The sequence below is a fragment of the Chiloscyllium punctatum genome, chromosome 2, assembly GCF_047496795.1.
Source record: "Chiloscyllium punctatum isolate Juve2018m chromosome 2, sChiPun1.3, whole genome shotgun sequence".
Taxonomy (NCBI): Eukaryota; Metazoa; Chordata; class Chondrichthyes; order Orectolobiformes; family Hemiscylliidae; genus Chiloscyllium; species Chiloscyllium punctatum.
This window is the reverse complement of record NC_092740.1, coordinates 118,744,087-118,762,698: the sequence shown is the minus strand read 5'-3', so window position 1 is coordinate 118,762,698 and position 18,612 is coordinate 118,744,087. Positions and strand designations below refer to the sequence as shown.

The 18,612-nt window shown below is 38.8% G+C and overlaps 1 protein-coding gene across 5 annotated transcripts in view; it reads right to left on the bottom strand.

The window, feature by feature from the left end:
• Positions 1-18,612, bottom strand: part of lingo2 (leucine rich repeat and Ig domain containing 2) — a 717,008-nt gene that overhangs the window by 189,067 nt on the left and 509,329 nt on the right. Inside the window, exon 1 of one of the 5 annotated variants that reach the window (XM_072587698.1) lies at positions 17,798-17,865. The exons of the other annotated variants lie outside the window; for them this stretch is intronic. The gene's annotated coding sequence lies outside the window, so the exon portion shown is untranslated. Of the gene's footprint in view, positions 1-17,797; positions 17,866-18,612 lie in introns of those variants that run through there. 5 annotated transcript variants of the gene reach the window in all.

Below are 18,612 nucleotides of genomic sequence, written 5' to 3'. Positions count from 1 at the left end.
CCCAAACGCTCTTGTTACCACCAAACCTGCTACCGCAAAGGAGACGAGGTATTTCCCTTAGTACTGATTGGCTCATTTTGGTTTGCATGCAGTTCTCCAGCGAGCTGTGCTAACAAGTGTTAAGAGGCCCTGCGGCAAATACTAATATTTGTCAAGTGTTGGATTTTTGAATAGGTTCTATGTCGTGAACACTATACTTTAAAAGCACCTTTCCCTCTCTTTTATAGAACACAGAGCATAGAACATTACAGTGCAGTACAGGCCCTTTGGCCCTGGATGCTGCACCAACCTGTGGAACCAGTCTGAAGCTCACTATCCCATTATCATCCATATGTTTATCCAATGACTATTTAAATGCCCTTAAAGTTGGTGAGTCTACTACTGTTGCAAGCAGTGCGTTCCACATCCTTAATACTCTCTGACTAAAGAAACTACCTCTGACATCTAACCTACATCCATCACCTCTCAATTTAAAGCCATGTCCCTCATGCTAACCATCGCCATCCGAGGAAAAAGGCACTCATTGTCCACCCTAACCCTCTGATTATCTTGTCTGTCTCAATTAAGTCACCTCCCAACTTTCTTCTCTCTAATGAAAACAGCCTCAAGTCCCTCAGCCTTTCCTTGTAAGACCTTCCCTCCATACCAGGCACATCTTAGTAAATCTCTTCTGTACCCTTTCCAAAGCTCCCACATATGGATTATGTATATATTGACCTGGGAAGCTGTCATTTCTTAATAACCAAACACATTTTATAATTCATAACATTATAGCACAGAAATAAGTCCATCAACGTAGCAGATCTATGTTGGTTTTTTATGTTCACATAAGGCTTCTCTCACCTTACTTTATACCTCCTTATCAAATTATCAGATGAAGGACATTTTGGAAGTCTGGTTAGTGAAAATTTCTGAACATCGGAAAAACTTGCCCCATCCTGTTGATCAGTGACCAATAAAAAGTGTTTGTCTACATGGCCCCTATTTAAAGGGGCATTGGAAATGGGTTTTGTCTCCTTCAGGCTGTTTGCCTACCTTTCAAAATCATCAGTGTGACTATCGATATGAGTAAGGAAAGGATTCTCCATCAGTTTGTCAATCACACAATGCAGCTCTGGTGCATCCTCATCAAGAATTTTCAAAATACAAAATTTCTTCCTGTATCAATAAGGCCTCTGACAGCTGTCCTCTGCTTGAATAACTGACCCAATCTAATATAAAGGAACAATTCTGTGTCCATTTCAGAGATAGAGTACAACTTGGAAGGAACGTGAAGGTGATGGATTATCTATTTAAGTTCCCCTGCCCTTGTTGTGACCATTCCACCCCTCACAATCCCACACACATCTCCATTACTGCCTCAGATTTCCTTGTGTCTTTGTTTGCACAGGAGCCACCTTTTTCTTATCATTTTCCACCTATGAAAGACTATCAACTTGAAACATGGACTCTTTTCCTGAATGTGGTCTGACTTGTAAGGCATTTCCAACATTTTCTGTTCTTACACCAAAATCAGGTGAATGGGTTGTCTGTAGATGGCACAAAAGTTGGAGTTGGGGAACAGTAAAGATGGTTATCACAGGGTATGGCAGGATAGAGTTCAGTTGTAAAATTGGGCAGAGAAATGGTAGGAGGAGTTTATTCTGGACAACTGTGAAATTATACATTTTGGGAGACAAATGCAAGAGGAAAGCATACGGTAAATGGCAGAACCCTTAGGAGCATTGATATACATGGGGTTGAAGTCCATTGTTCCCTGAAAGTAGCAACACAAGTGGATATGGTATAAAGAAGGCATATAGCATGCTTGCCTCCATTAGTCATGATATTACATGTCATGTTGCAGCTGCATGAGATTTTAGTTAAGCCACATTTGAAATACTGTGTGCAGTTCTGACTACCACATTATTGGAAGGATGTGAAGGGTTTGGAGTGAAAAAGAGGTTTTGGATCATGTATAGGCAGATTGGAAGAGTTCAGAATGGCAATTTGGTTGGCACCAAAGGGCCTATTCCTAAGCTTTACCATTCTATGTTCTATGTCTGCTGTGCTGCTTGTGGGATCTTGCTTCTTGCAGAGCAGCTAGCCATGCTTGTCTACAAAGCAACAGTCAAGACACTTCAAAGCAATTTGTTGTGCAATTCTTTGGAGAGGCTTCTGAAGGATGCGATAAGGAAGCATATAAACACAAGCTTCCTTTTTCTCATTATTGAGATTAATATCTTTGGTGAAGAACAGTACGCAGAAAGAAATAAAAGACTACAATTTAGTCATGGGACGTAAATGAAATTCGGTGAACCCCTTGTGCTTCTGCCTTAGTGCTTCTGAGTCCACTCAATCCCTACGGGGATAAAAAGATTTATTTCCATTCTCCCTAATATGTATAATTGTTTCTATTTTACTGCAGTCCTTGATGGGTTAAGGAATTTATTTGTGAACATCTCAAGGTTGAATATGTGGCAATGTTGAACATGCCACTGAGGCTTTTCAAAGCTGTGTTGAGATAAAACTGATTCTGTGCTTTTGTCATTTTACTTCTCTTCAGAAGGTACAATAGGAAAATTCAGCAGAACAGAAGCACACAACACACAAACAGAGAAATGAATGGCTGAAGGAAATTAATTCCTTCTCATTATTTTGTCAGAATGCACTCTTATAGTCACTTCTCAACTCAAGCTCTTGACATAGAGGTGAGCTGTAGTAAAATACCGTGCTCACTCTTGGCCTGATGAAAATCATTGGTCACGCTGTCTTTTATTGGCTAAATTCAATCCTAATAATTCTCAGGAACAAGAAGCAGCAATGTTTGTTTCAATAACAAAACTGCTGCTCCACAATTCATAAAGCATCAAATCTGCAGGTCCCAGATTTCTTTGGCAATTTTGTTGAATTGGTTGATGTTGGTGATGTTGATGTTGAATTGGTCAGTTTTCACAGTGGAAGACATGAGTAATATCCCAAAAATTAAAGGGTGTCACGGGGCTGAGTTGAGTATGGTTGCCATTACAAAAGAGATAGTGCTAGAAAAGTTAAAAAGTCTTAAAATTGATAAATCTCCTGGCCCCGATGGGATACACCCTAGAGTTCTGAGAGAGGTTGCTGAGGAAATAGCAGAGGCATTGGTTGAGATCTTTCAAGAGTCACTGGAGTCAGGAAAGGTCCCAGATGATTGGAAGATGGCTGTAGTAACCCCCTTGTTCAAGAAAGGATCAAGGCAAAAGATGGAAAATTATAGGCCAATCAGCTTAACCTCGGTTGTTGGTAAAATTCTAGAATCCATCATTAAGGATGAGGTTTCTAAATTCTTGGAAGAGCAGAGTCTGATTAGAACAAGTCAACATGGATTTAGTAAAGGGAGGTCATGCCTGACAAACCTGTTGGAATTTTTTGAAGAGGTAACAAGTAGGTTAGACCAGGGGAACCCAGTGGATGTGGTCTATCTGGACTTTCAAAAGGCCTTTGATAAGGTGCCACACGGGAGACTGCTGAGCAAGGTGAGGGCCCATGGTGTTCGAGGTGAGCTGCTGGGATGGATTGAGGATTGGCTATCTAACAGAAGGCAGAAAGTTGGGATAAAAGGTTCTTTTTCAGAATGGCAGCCGGTGACGAGCGGTGTCCCGCAGGGTTCGGTGCTGGGGCCACAGCTGTTCGCATTATATATTAATGATTTGGATGAGGGAACCGGGGGCATTCTAGCGAAGTTTGCCGATGATACAAAGTTAGGTAGACAGGCAGATAGTACTGAAGAAGTGGGGAGGCTACAGAAGGATCTAGACAGGTTGGGAGAGTGGTCCAGGAAATGGCTGATGGAATTTAACGTAAGCAAGTGCGAGGTCTTGCACTTTGGCAAAAAGAATATAGGAATGGACTACTTTCTAAATGGTGAGAAACTTAATAAAGCCAAAGCACAAAGGGATCTGGGAGTGCTAGTCGAGGATTCTCTAAGGGTAAACATGCAGGTTGAGTCTGTGATTAAGAAAGCGAATGCAATGTTGTCTCTTATCTCAAGAGGGTTGGAATATAAAAGCAGAGATGTAGTACTAAGACTTTATAAAGCTCTGGTTAGGCCCCATTTGGAGTACTGTGTCCAGTTTTGGTCCCCACACCTCAGGAAGGACATACTGGCACTGGAACGTGTCCAGCGGAGATTCACACGGATGATCCCTGGAATGACAGGTCTAGCATATGAGGAACGGCTGAGGATACTGGGATTGTATTCGTTGGAGTTTAGAAGATTAAGGGGAGATCTAATAGAAACGTACAAAATAATACATGGCTTTGAAAAGGTGGATGCTAGAAAATTGTTTCTGTTAGGCGAGGAGACTAGGACCCGTGGACACAGCCTTAGAATTAGAGGGGGTCATTTCAGAACGGAAATGCGGAGACATTTCTTCAGCCGGAGAGTGGTGGGCCTGTGGAATTCATTGCCACGGAGTGCAGTGGAAGCCGGGACGCTAAATGTCTTCAAGGCCGAGATTGATAGGTTCTTGTTGTCTAGAGGAATTAAGGGCTACGGGGAGAACGCTGGCAAGTGGAGCTGAAATGCGCATCAGCCATGATTGAATGGCGGAGTAGACTCGATGGGCCGAATGGCCTTACTTCCACTCCTATGTCTTATGGTCTTATGGTCTTATGTCAGTCAGAGTCTGCATGTTGTCTATGTCATCCTTGGCACAGAGATTTTCCCAACATGCTTCTGATTGTTTTCCTTTTGCCCTTTCTCAGAACGCTGTGTGTGTATGAATGAATAATATTGGCCAAGGGTATAATGAATATCACCAGCATGATCCTCCCATCCAGCCAAAATATTTATGTTTTTTAGACGTGTTTAATAAAAAAAGGTATAAAATCTGGAGCCCGTTGTTATGACACACCTCAAAACAAGCACTCATAGAGTGCATTGGGAAAAAAATTGTTTCCACTGGTAGGAAAGTCAGAAATCAGAGGATAAATGTTTAAGGTGATTGGCTAGAAAGTCAAAGGGGAGGTGACAAGAAAGAGTTTTTCTCAGAGTTATGCTATGGAATCTATTGTCTGAAAGTCTGGTGGAAGCAGATTTAGCAATATTTTGTTTAAATAAAGGAAACCAGTTCCTTCGAGATGGAACAGGTCAGTGTGACTAAATGATAGCTCAAAAAGCTGGACAAGTACGACTGTCTGAATTACTGCTTCAGTGCCAATGTGAGGCCAGGTGTACAGGCTGCACATTCCAACAAGCGGCTGATGAAATCAAACTGTGCATTTCTTTGGTTGTTCCTTATAGGTAGAGTACTGATGTTTGTAAAACCGCCCTCACTGGAAAACCCAACCAAACCAAACGTTAAAGTTATTGGTTTGGCAGTGATGGAATTAGTATGTTCCAGGGCCATAGAACTGGTGATCTAATCCAACCCAGAGCTGCTGAAGGTACACTCAAGGTAAAATCAGTTCAGTTTTGTTTTTAATCTCCTGTGTAACCTATACTGTTCGAGTCTCCGTCTTATAGAGGAGTATGTTAGATTACTAGACTTACAGATTAATGTTCTCTGGCAGGTTGTTGGTGTTACTCAGCTTGGACATATCTGCAGCAGCTTTTGCAATGTGTGCTTACTTCAGCCGCAAGTGACAGATTGCTGATGACTATACAAGCTACAACTGTGAATCTAGCAATAACCTCTAGTGTTATATCTTTCTGTATTCATTCATGCAATATATGCATTGCTGGATAGGCCAGCATATCCTTCCCATCCTTAATTGCCTTGTAGAAGGTGGTAGTGAGCTGTGTTTCTGAACTGCTGCAGTTCATTTGGTGTCAATACATATATAATGCTGTCAGGGAGGGAGTTACAGAAGTTTGACCAAGCATGGTGTATTTGTGTTTCTGTGAAAAGATGACCTTATTAAAACCAAAAAAAATCTATCAAGTCAGATCTCAATCTGGGATTTGACTTGCTTAGTAATACTATCAGCTGGGATTGTAACCCTGCATATTGCTATTGCTGCATCAGTGGTGGATGGTGTGAATGGTGAAGGATTTAGCTGAGGTGCCAATCAAGCTGGTTGATTTGTCCATCTTTATTGAGCTTCATGAGTGCTGTTGGAGCTGTTGTCAAGTGGGGCATATTCCATATACTCCTGACTAGTACCTTGTAGAGTTGAGAAGTGTGGTGCTGGAAAAACACAGCAGGCCAGGCAGCATCCGAGGAGCAGGAGAATCAACATTTCGGGCATAAGCCCTTCTTCAGGAATGCCCGAAGAAGGACTTATGCCCGAAACGTCGATTCTTCTGTTGTGAGACCATTTACCCCATTTGTTGTGAGACCATTTACCCTGTCTATCACTTGCTGCTTCCACTGTTTAGCACACAGGAAGTTCTATTTTGTATCTTAGCTATCGTAAATGTGGGGTTGTGGGGTTATGGGAATAGGGTTGGAGGGTTGGTGAAGACTTGATGGGTGAAATGGCCTCTATCTGCAACGTAAGGCTTCAATAATTCTAAAGAACATTAATGAATCAGGTAAGTTTTAAGACAATCAACAATGATTTTATATAACCACTGGTCTACTTTTAATTCCAAATTATTTTACTAAGTCAACTTTTACTATCTACCATGAGCCCAGTTATAATATCCATCATCCAGCTTTGGTTCTGGATTACTGTTCCAGTAGCAAATACTATGCCATTACCTCCTCTACAGCAAAGAGAACAATATGCCATTGTGCTAGCTCCCCTGGCCAACTCCACTGTGATATCATAGATTACCTTAACCATCATTTTGGTATAACCATAATGAGCAACTTCAGACGCCAGCCTCAGTGCTCATGTTCAAATGGATTGGTGAGATCAATGGTGCAATACATAAGTCTTCTTTGTTCAGGACATTTCTCTTGAAGCCTTTGAATTGAGAAGAATATTAGCTAGTTTTGAGAAGAATATATCACTTACGGATCTTCCAGTTTGAATTCACACTGTGTTTTGAAATAAATGCATTTAGTCAAGAGTTGTAAGCTGACAAGAGAAACAAGGACAAAAATAAACTACTGGGTTTTAATACAACTGTATATATTATATCAGTTGCATTATTGGGATTTAAAAAGAAAATACATATTGCAAAGTGACAATTTTTTGACGTCATTTTAAAAAAAAATCCTTGTTTACTAATCTCACAACGTTCACTTGAGTTTCTTTATAACCCTGGCTGCCTCCCTGTCATTGGCATTTGAAGAAGTGTGGATGCAATGGTTCAACATTTTGAAAAGGAAAAATATTTCAAAACAATAGTTTGAATCTTTGAGCCCTGTGAGATGGGAGCAGTGATCAAACTGATCATGGATGTGCTCCTTTGATCAATTATGTGATGCAAAAATGCAGATAGATGAAACTCACACTGGATGAATTATTAGTCTGTGGTAAAATATTAAATTTGTCAGATCCAGGATGCAGTTGAAAAACAGTATCGGGCAAACTTGAATATAGCTCATATAAGCTTGTCTCTCACTGTCTTCCATGATCTGTTACACACTGGTCTGCCTAATTTGCTTCAGTAATCACATTACTCTGAAATGACTGGTCTCCTCCCTGCTAGTTAATGTCCAAAATGGCAGTTTTCACTTCACAAGATTGGGGTTTCTGATTATATGACACTTGTTGAAGGGTAGAGACCAATGGCAGATTATGCTACCCTAAACTACCACATGCCAGAAACTACTTTATACATGATGTTGAGGTGCCAGTGTTGGACAAAGCTAAAAATCATACAACACCAAATTATAGACCAACAGGTTTACTTGGAAGTACAAGTTTTTGGAGCACTGCTCCTTCGTCAGGCAACTAGTGGAGTAGGATCATAGGACACAGACTTTATAGCAAAAATTCATAGTGTGAAACACTGATGCGATATTTTGAACAAACCTAGATTGCTGTTAAGAATTTGATACAATGAATCGAAACTTGCAACCTATCCTAAAAAATGGAAGACTTAACAGCAATCTAGATTTGTTCAAAATATCGCATCAGTGTTTCATACTATGAATTTTTGCTATAAAGTCTGTGTCCTATGATCCTACTCCACTAGTTGCCTGACGAAGGAGCAGTGCTCCAAAAACTTGTACTTCCACATAAAACTGTTTGACTATAATCTGGTGTTGTATGATTTTTACTTTATACATGACAGTCAGACAGAACATGAACACTGGTTTAACAGCTCCCACGAAAGCAAGTGAGTAAGCTGTTCTGCCTTAAGCTTTGCCATAATTTTTGCAATGGGTTTTCTACCTTCAGCAGGGTAATGATTCCTGCTGTACTGATACATATGCTAGCTCCTATAACTTAAGAATTAGACATGATTAACGGGGTATTGAAAGATTCAATAGATCTTTAGTGGATACCAGGAACTGGTAACTTGTTTACAAAATAGTTCACATTTCCTGCAACATGACATACTACAGTAGGATGAGAACCAAGACTTTTATGCCATCAAATTACATGCCATGATTTGGAATGATGTAATGAGTAGGTCTCTTAAATGCATATTGAATACTAGCTGTGAAAAATACGATAAAATCCCCTTTTCTCCCCCAAAGAAAAAATCTCAAAGAGATGCACAAAATATAATTATTTAATTAACAAAACATACTTAACAGTAAAACATAGAATTAATCAGGTTTTGCAAGTTTGACAACTTGTCCTGATCTGATGATCATACATCCAATGGAAAGTAACATTTTATTCTCAGTTGCTGTTGGTTGACAAATTTGCCATGTTGCTCTTGGTTGCTGTCATTTAGCCTCATTGCACAATCATTATTAGAGTTTTCTTCTTCACTTTCTTTGAGTGACATGTTATACATTAGTATGAGTTGACTTCTGGTCCTTCAGCACAATCAGAAATGACTTTGTACTATCTGGACTCATCACATATTTCAGAAACCTTTACTTGTGTTCAGGTATTTCTAACTGGATTCCTGATGCACACTCTCTTCAGTGTATAGTTATTGAGTGATGGAGTCATATGGCACGGAAACAGATTGTTCAGTCAAACTCATCAATGCTGAAAATAATCCCAAACTAAACTAGCCCCATCTATCTGTTCCTGGCCCACATCCCTCCAAATCTTTCCTATTCATGTTCTTAGCCAAATGTTTTTTAAACAGTGTAGCTGTGCCCACATCTACGACTGCCTGAGGAAGTTCATTCCACACGTGAATCACCCTGTACGTAAAAAAATTATCCCTCATGTATTTTTAAATCCCTCTCCTCTCAACTTAAAAATATGCCCCCTTGTTTTGAATTCCCTATCCTAGGGAAAAGACACCTACTATTAACACCATTTATCACCCTCACGATTTTATAAATCTCTATAAGGTCACCCCTCAACCTCCTATGTTCCAGTGATAAAAGTCTCAGCCTATCCAGCTTTTCTTTATAACTCAAACCCTCCATGTCTGGCAACATTCTGGTAAATGTCTTGTGAACCCTCTCTAGCTTAATAAAATACTTCCTATAACTGAGTGACCAGAACCAGACACAGTATTCCATTAGAGGCCTCATCAATGTCTTGTACAACTGACTTCCCAATCCCTACGCTCAAAGGACTGAGCAATGAAGGCTTGTGGTAGTCCTCTGCCTGCTTGTTGGTTATGTATCTCTTTCATTCTCTTCTATCAGCGAAGTAGAAAGTCCTGTGTCTCAGGATGATTTAGACAATTGCTTGCAAGGCAATATTGTTTACACTTGTCTTCTGAGCACAGGTTGCGCTGGAGATGATGATTCCTTCTCCCAAATGTGCACATTCTACTCCTGTGTAGGACTGTTTAATGGAGTTGCATTATTTTTCAGATATAATATCACATAAACCTCAAGAGTGCTGATTATATCAAATCCATCTGGGTATAACTGTTTCAGATCACTGGCTGATTTAATAGTATTACACCTGGACTATTCAATGTATGTGGTTGTGTGTGGCTTAGATCTCATATATTGTTACTTGCTGTTGCACTTGGCTGAATGTGGCACAGTGTTGGTTTCATCTAAAGCATGTAATTTATGTTAGTATGTCACTATGGCTTCATGCTAGTGTCATCTCCTAATATCAATGATATGACCTTTTCCCTTAAGACAGAAGATCTTTACTGTAGCCTTTAATGGCAGCAGAGGTGATTATCAATTCAATTACTCTCTACATGAGATTTTCTTCACAGAAATTAACTCATGACTTTTGTGGCTTCAAGAGACAAAATCATCAATAGACTTGAAATTTCCATCAATTCTGATTTTTTAAAAAAATCTTAAGCCATTTATCAAGTACTTTCCTGATCTTCTCTCAGATATTCTCTCCATTCATCATCCTCTGAAAGACCACATTATATTCTACAAAGTCTTTCCTACCTGATATCAAGAAGGATTTTCAGGGATCTCTCCTTAGAATCCTTTATCCCTTGATCCATGAAGTTAAGAGATACACATTTTGTTTGCCTAGCTGTATTTCAGTGAAGATGTAATTTGCTCCAATCCTTAATTAAATGTTTGCCTTCCATGTGTTGTTGAAGGTTTTTTTAATTGAAGTGGATTGCAGGGATTATTTGTTGCTTTCTTTTACTTGTTTGTTGATCTGTCTTTTCTTTTTCCTTCTTTGGCTTCCACCTTAATTTCTCACTGTTGTAGCCTCTTTAATGAATGTTGATGCCTTTGCAATGGTATCGTTATGAAGTATATGCCTGAATTTCAGGCACAAGACAATACATGATAACATCACAAGATTTCTCTCACAATGCCAAATTCAAGAGACAAAATGGCAAAACCAATAGAATTCTTCTTTGTAACCAATAGAAGCTTACAAAGGTAAGCTTCCTCTGTTCAGAAAATCACATTTAAGACTTAGGAATCCATTTATTTATTTATGAACAGAAGGGCCTTGTGTTTAAAGTGAATGTGGCATTTCACTGCACCTTTTGCTTTTAAGCCTGTGTCAGGGCTTCCAGCTGGATAGAGTTGAAATTTGAAGAAGAAAAGGATTAGTCTGCCTCCTGGTCATTTAATTTGTAGAATTATACCCTCATAAATTTCTTGTTGTTAGCTTTCTAAATACTTTGATGTCCAAGAATGCTTCATCTTGAGTGATGTTTCGAATGGTCTGTAAATGTGATCTTGGATTCTTAGACCAGCAGTGACTGCTGCTTACCACCAAACTGTCACCATGATCTGTTGTATACACAGTAATGGGCTTTTAACCTTTAACAGGGAAATTTTACCTTATCAGGTACAAATAATGTTTGCTCCCACAGGATGGGCACTAGACATGGGTAAAATAATACTGAAAGATTTAATAGACTTTTATCACTGCTCCTGGTATTGACGTAAGTGTATCAAAAACATTGCCCTTTCTGGGCTAGAACTGGCCAATAGGTTTACAAACTGTTGCACACTTGCCTCAATCTCTGTCATGCTGCATGTGGCCATAATAAGACAGAGACTGTGACCTAACATGTCATGATAAAATGATGTTAACGCGAGCATGTCGCTTGAAGGTACATCTCATATTAGCTGTGGGACATAACTGAGTGTTGAGCAAGTGTGAGATTTTCTGATCAAAATTTGAGTTGTTTGCAATTTTGTAAATTCTTTGCCATTTTAATTGGATCATTTTTTTATAATATTAGTTCTGTTTTCAACTCTGGATGAAGTCATTTTAAGTGAGAGACTGGGAAATGATGAAACAGAAATGAAAAAAAATTCCAATGCAGAGACCCCAAACCACTCAGTAACTTAAGGAGACATTAAATCGTGATTAGACAGATTACTCTGAACTTCAGTAGTCGAAAGCAATAAATGATAATGTCAAACAGACTTGAAAGAATTAGCCTGACCTACTAAAAGATAAGTAAGGATCAGTGCTTGGTAAGAAAGTGCAATTTAACTTAGAAATGGGGAAAATATATATTTAGAAAGTGCAAATATTTCACAACAACTTTTGAGTTAAAGGTTTATGGGTTCTAGGCTGACATTTCTACCCACTAAAGGAGTACTGTGCTGTTAATCTGAGCAATGTTAAAATGAGATCCTGTCTGCCCTCTCATCCATACATAAGTAGTTTGGTGGCACTTTGTGAACAACGCAGGAGCCTTCCCAGAGCTACACAGTGATTACAGGCCCAGCACTTACAACCACTCTTCATATGACAAGCCCAGCAGTATCTTCTTTACCACTTCACCCAAGTTTCCCACTACCTTAAGGGTTTGGGGAAGACACACACCAAGGTCCCTCTGATTCTCAATGGCTACCATTCATCAGCTTGCTTGTTTGTCTTGCTCAAATATCCAATCACCTTATCCAATTGAAGGTGATTTGCCATTGACCTGCTCATCGACATCCCCTTGTAATCTAAGGCAACTGGGCTCACAATTACCATTGTGACAATTTTCATATCATCCACAAACATACTCATCAATCCTCCTAAATTTAAGTCTGAATCATTTATGTATAACACAACATTGATCTCTATGGAACTCCACTGGATACAGATTTGCAGACACAAATATACCCCTCAAACATTACCCTCTGCTTCCTGCCAGTCGGACAATTCATTTTCCAGACTTTTCAGTGACGACTCCTGCTATCTTGTGGTATTTGTCAACTCTGCAGTTTTTGAGAAGATTTGTAGCTCAGGGTGAGGTTCCGGTTGTAAGTTCACTCGCTGAGCTGAAGGCCTGTTTTCAGATGTTTTGTCACCATACTAGGTAACATCATCACACCTCCAGTGAAGCTGATGATGTTACCTAGTATGGCAACAAAACATCTGAAAACAACCCTTCCAGCTCAGCGAGAAAACTTATAACCTGATTTTGTCAACTCTACAAGTACGTGGTACTGGGTAAGTGTTATTTATAAGTAGCTCACTGCCACCAATCGTTTTTTTCGTCTTTGCAATGTTTTAGGCTGACTGCATGGTTAATGGCAGTATATAAACCACTGTGTAGCATCTATAGAAGGGGCACAGTTATGAAATAACAAAATAAAATTGCTGCAAAGTAGTAAGTACAACTACATTGGGTCAGGCATAAGTACTGAGACCTTAGAAGGTTATTACTGATGTATCTGCTTCCTCTGACACGCAGCTAGGAAAGTGACATGCACACCCTGTCAATTACATGACTGGGATGGACTGTTTTGCTGCTCTCATTGATAATGATGTCTCTGGTACCTGTCAATGCGTCCCTCAGCATTGCTTCATATGTTTCAAACAGTGTGTTCTCCATTGAAAAGGATGAAGACTAAGTTATAATTTTAATTAAGGTACAACATTAATCTTGTTCCATGGAAACATGGTGCAGGATTATTCTTAATAAAGAAAAGGTATGTGATTATATTGCATGATGCAAACTTCTGCTGCTCTTGATCATTTTTGTGGTATTGCATATTCCTCACAACCAAATATGAAATAGAGTTGTACTGAGATTAATGACAAAATTTCTCTTTGGCTTCATAATAATTGTATTGTGTTTAACTATTGCACCAAACCCTCTCCTTCCAACTGAGCCTTTAGAATCTCCCACTCTAATCTGCACCTCTCAGGTTGTAACCTTGTAAACAAGTTGCAGCACACTATACAAATGTGGTCTCACCAATGTCCTATAATATTGTCACTAGACTTTTTTTTATTCTTGTACTCAAATCATCTTGCAATAAAATCCAGCATGTCATTTGCCTTCCTGACTATTTGCTGTAGCTACATGCTAACTTTTTGATCTTTGTATAAAGTAAACCAAAATCTCTCTAACATCAACATTTAAAAGTTTTGTCCCTCTTAAAAAAGTTCTATTTTTCTTTCTATTGTGGTAACCCCTACAAGGATTATGGAGATCAATAATTAATCTTCCTTTAGAGGTTGTAGAGTGTGAATTCCCTTGGTAACATGCAATGGCCTGCCCAGCTAGAATACATCAATCCTTTATAAAGTGACCCAGGGATGGATCTTTAGATCTGTCTAACCCAGATTGGGACTAGTCTATGTATGCCATGTTCCTTTCCAGTTGGGCTGCCTGTGTTATTACACCTAATAAAATAAATAATCTCCCATTTAAACCAGTCTAATCTTCAACTGATACCTTCTTGCCTACTCACAGCTTGCACCGCCATATAACTTGTTTGATCATCAAATCTAAAAACCTTATCTGCATTTCCTTGTCTGTCATTATTATGGTTGGAAATAGATTAGGCCCCAGCACTGTTCTTTTAGTGTGTAATGAGTGAAAACAGCAAAATACTGCAGACAGTGGAAATCTGAATTAGAAACCAAACTGTTGGAAGAACGCAGGAATTTTAGCAGCAGCCCTACAGATTCTCCTCACTGGGCTTTTCAGCATTTTCTGTTTTTATTCAATTAGTTACAGCCTTACAACTTGAAAATAATTTCTTTTTATGCTGTCTGATGTTTGGTCAATAACTATTTTCCATTCACACTAATACATTACCCCTGTACCATTAACTCTTAATTTGATTAAACATACCTTATCCACTGCCTTTTGTAGAACAGTTACCAGTTACCCTGTAGCTACTATGCTAGTTATATTCACAAAGAATCGGAATAAACCTGTCAAATATCGCTTTCCTTGTATAAAGACATACTGACTCTACCTGCTCTTACTTTGCATTACTACAAGCTCTATAATAATAGATTGCAAGAATTTCACAATGACTGACGTCAGGTTAGTTGACCTCTTATTACATGCATCCTCTCTTCTTCCCTTGAATAATGGTTTAACATTTATAAACTTGAGATCCTCTCAGAATGTCTGAGAAGGTTAATCCTGATGTGCACTTCACTATCAGACCATTGGAAGCAGCAGCTCTAATCAGCAAGTAAGGAAAGATCTTTCTAAGTCCTAAAACGCAATTCCCAACTTCACTCATCCTGCCCCTGATAAAGCAGCTGGAAGCAAGGGGAAATATTTATTGAGGCTCAATTTTACTGAATGAACGAACTTACTTGCAAAATGAATTGGACAAATGTTCAGTGTCAACTGGAGCATGGTGAAATTGAATTTGATACTCAGCCATTAAAAGAGATGGAACTTCAGTTACTATGTGAACAGAAATGGGTATACTTTGGAGAATGCCCAGGATATTTCCACCTCCCTCCTCCCTCCCATAAATCCCTACCCACCCAACACCTTGCAAATCATCAAGATGAACTGGCAATGAAACAAAATGTAAACACATCTGATCCTAGCAACCGCAAATGGAACACTTCCAATCATAGAAATTACTTAAATAATCCATGAATTTAACAATTCTCCAACTGCTTCTGTGGAGACCTTCATCTGCTTTATGTTCCTCTTCAACAACTCGACATGTGATGTTCTGACCCTGTGCAGCGTTTACCTCTGAAATGATCTGATGCAAAGAATACTGTAACAGTGTGGCCTCATATGGTATTCATTTTGTTTATTTTCTTAGAACGGTGAACCCAGTTTGAGGATGAGGTGCCTCAGGATCAAGACTCAGCTGCTCCTGTAATAACAAGTCTGAATAGTTTTATTAAGAAGCTATCTCCTACTGTTAATGGCATGTCATACAGGTACCAAGTTGCTGTTCCTTGCTGGTATAGCAAAGTGTTTAACGTCAAAAATAGCTCTGCTCTACTTGAAAGGCTGATACTTTTAAAAAGAGTCAAGATAAAACTGAGGAATTAATAACGTTTTGTAGAATGATAGAAGCAAGTGGCTTTTTTTTTGGGGGGGAGGGAGGAAGGGACATCAGGATGGAAGAAGTGCTGAAATCATGTTTCTTGGGGATTACCATTAAACCTCCCACAAGTTATGTTACAGAAGCTCAAGCCAAAATGGCCAACTGTGAATAGAATAATACATTAGGGAACAAATGAATCAGAAAAGAGTCAAGAACTTAAACAGGTTATTCCAAAATATTGTAATATGCATATGATGAGCATTACAGCGTATAAAATGAAATAAGGAAGATATGAATTTATATTACACTTTTCATGACTGCAGATTGCCCCCAAAGCTCTGCTTAGCCATGAGATTAGTCACAGTTGTTGAGTGAAAATATGTAAGCCAGTAAGAAGAAAATGTCATGAGTATTCACTAAATGTTAAAGTCACTGAGAGAAGGTGAGAAAAAGATTGAGGTGTTTCTTTCCAGACTTGGTACTTGACATGTTTGATCAAAGATGATATTGTGTTGCTAATAAATATCAAGGGAATTAATCAACTTTATTCATCAATTTGAGAAAGGTTGAATAAGTGAGCTATGGTGGTATGTATTCCCAGGTGTGACATTATGACTTTGCCTTAATTCAAGGAGATACCTTGAACATAATGGTAAATATAAGTCAGTACAGGTTAATCTTCTGGAAAATCAAGTATGTGTCCACACAACTTAGGACAATGGGTGCACACTTTCAAAATGCATCTACTGTGTGCCGAATCTGGAGTTGAGCTGTTGGCAAGAGGGAATGTGGCTATTATAAATATCAAGACATCCATCAACAACTCTATGAGACTTTAATTAAAAATCATGTATGAGAATGTCACTTTGACATCCAACCCACAGCTATCTATCACATTTATAGTGCTTAACCAGTGATTATAGTCCTTTCCAAACCAATCTGTCTTCATTTTTCAATCCTGTCATTCCAGGAATCAGTTTGGTAAATGCTCATTGCATTGCCTCAGGACATCTTTGTCAGATAATGAGACCAAGACTGCACGCAATACAGCGTGGTCTCACCACAGCCCTATACGATTCCTGCAAGACATCTCTATCCCTATATTTGAAATGTCTTGCTATGAAGACCAACATACCATTTGTCTTCTTCACCACTTTCTACATCTGTATTCTTATTTTCAATAACTTGCATACAAGGACATCAAGTCATTGTCCCCCTTTCCCAATTTACTGCCATTCAGATAGTAATCTGCCTTCTAGATTTTGCTACCCAAGTAGATAATTTCAAATTTATCCAGATTATATTTAATCTTCCATGCACTTATCCACTCACTTAATTTGAAGATATTACAGTTATTTTCCTCATCTAAAATCATTAATATACGTTGTCTTCACTGAGGCCCAAGCATTAATCCCTGTGGTACTCTACTAGTTACTGCCTGGCACTCAGAAAAAGATTCATTTATTCCTGTTATTGTCTTCTGTCTGCTAACCAATTCTCTCTCCATGTCAGTACATTATCCCCAATCCCATGTGCTTTACTGTTATATGTTAATCGCTAACATGAGACTTGATCAAAGATCTTATGAAAATCCAAGTAAACCATATCCACAGGCTCCTCTTTATCAACTCTACTAGTTACATCCTCAAACAATTCCAGTAGATTTGTCAAGGAAAATTTCCATTTTGTAAATCTATATTGACTCTGTCTGATCCGGTCATTACTTTCCAAGTGGTCTGCGACTAAATCTTTTATCATGAACTCTAGCATTTTTCCCACTACCGATGTCAGGCTAACTAATCTCTAATTACCTGTTTTCTCTCCATCTCCTGTTTGTATTCCAATGTCATGAACTAGCTATCAACTATCTGAACCATGCAGGACTGCAATATTTCTGGTCGTTTATTATAGTTGAACCAGTCAGCATGATGTGCTTATCTAAAGTTAATAGAAGATTAGGGGTCAGCTCTCCAGTTCCAGGCACACCAGCAAAGGAATTGGACTCTGTACTGTTGAGATATGCAGTTGTAATTAGCTGAACACAAGTAACATAACTTCACACGAACTCTTGAAAAATTGCTCTATAGTATATATGGAGAGTGTGATAACTCCAAATTTAGGAAATAAATACTTACCAGGTAGGTGTGGATTTCTCGACACTCTGATTTGAAGATGACTAAAACATAGTGACGGATTTGAACTGAGTCAGACACCCATCTGATCAAACAAAATGTGCAATCACTTCAAAGCAAAAGGAATGTTCATTGTACTGTCAAAGCAGCAAGGCATAAATCTCAGTAATGCATGTCAAACTGTTTTATATTCTCATCATCACACCGCTCAAATATCAAGCTCTGCTCATCAAGATCTAACAAGTTTTGGAATTGGGATGGGGGAGGTGGTGAAGCATGGAAAAGACAAGATTTAATCCCTGCATCAGTGAACGGGATTATAAAGACTGACTGGAGTAATCAGGGCTGTTCATTTTTGAAAATAAGTGATTGAGTGGGGAATCTCAGAAATGATGTGCAATAGCAAATGGTATAAAGGGTGATATTTATTCAAATTAAAAGAAAGTCTTTCATGACATTCCAAAGCACTTTATATTTAATGAAAAGTGTTTGAAACATTGCTGTTATTAAAAGTACAGCAGACAATTTACATACTGCAAAATTTCACAAATAGCATGAAATAATGTTCAAAACATTGATTTATTTCAGTGATACTGTTGGCAAGATAGTGCCATGGGCTCTGTTACATCTATCTGAGGGAACAGACAGCGCATTAAGTTTCGTATTATCTCATCTGATGGGTAGCACTTCTGACAATACAGGATGCCTTCAGTACTGCACTGGAGTATCAATGTGCTCAAGTCTAGAGGGGGCCTTGAAGCCACCAATATTCTAAGTCAGAAGTGTCACAACAATCAGGGACACTTGGTAGCAGAGGG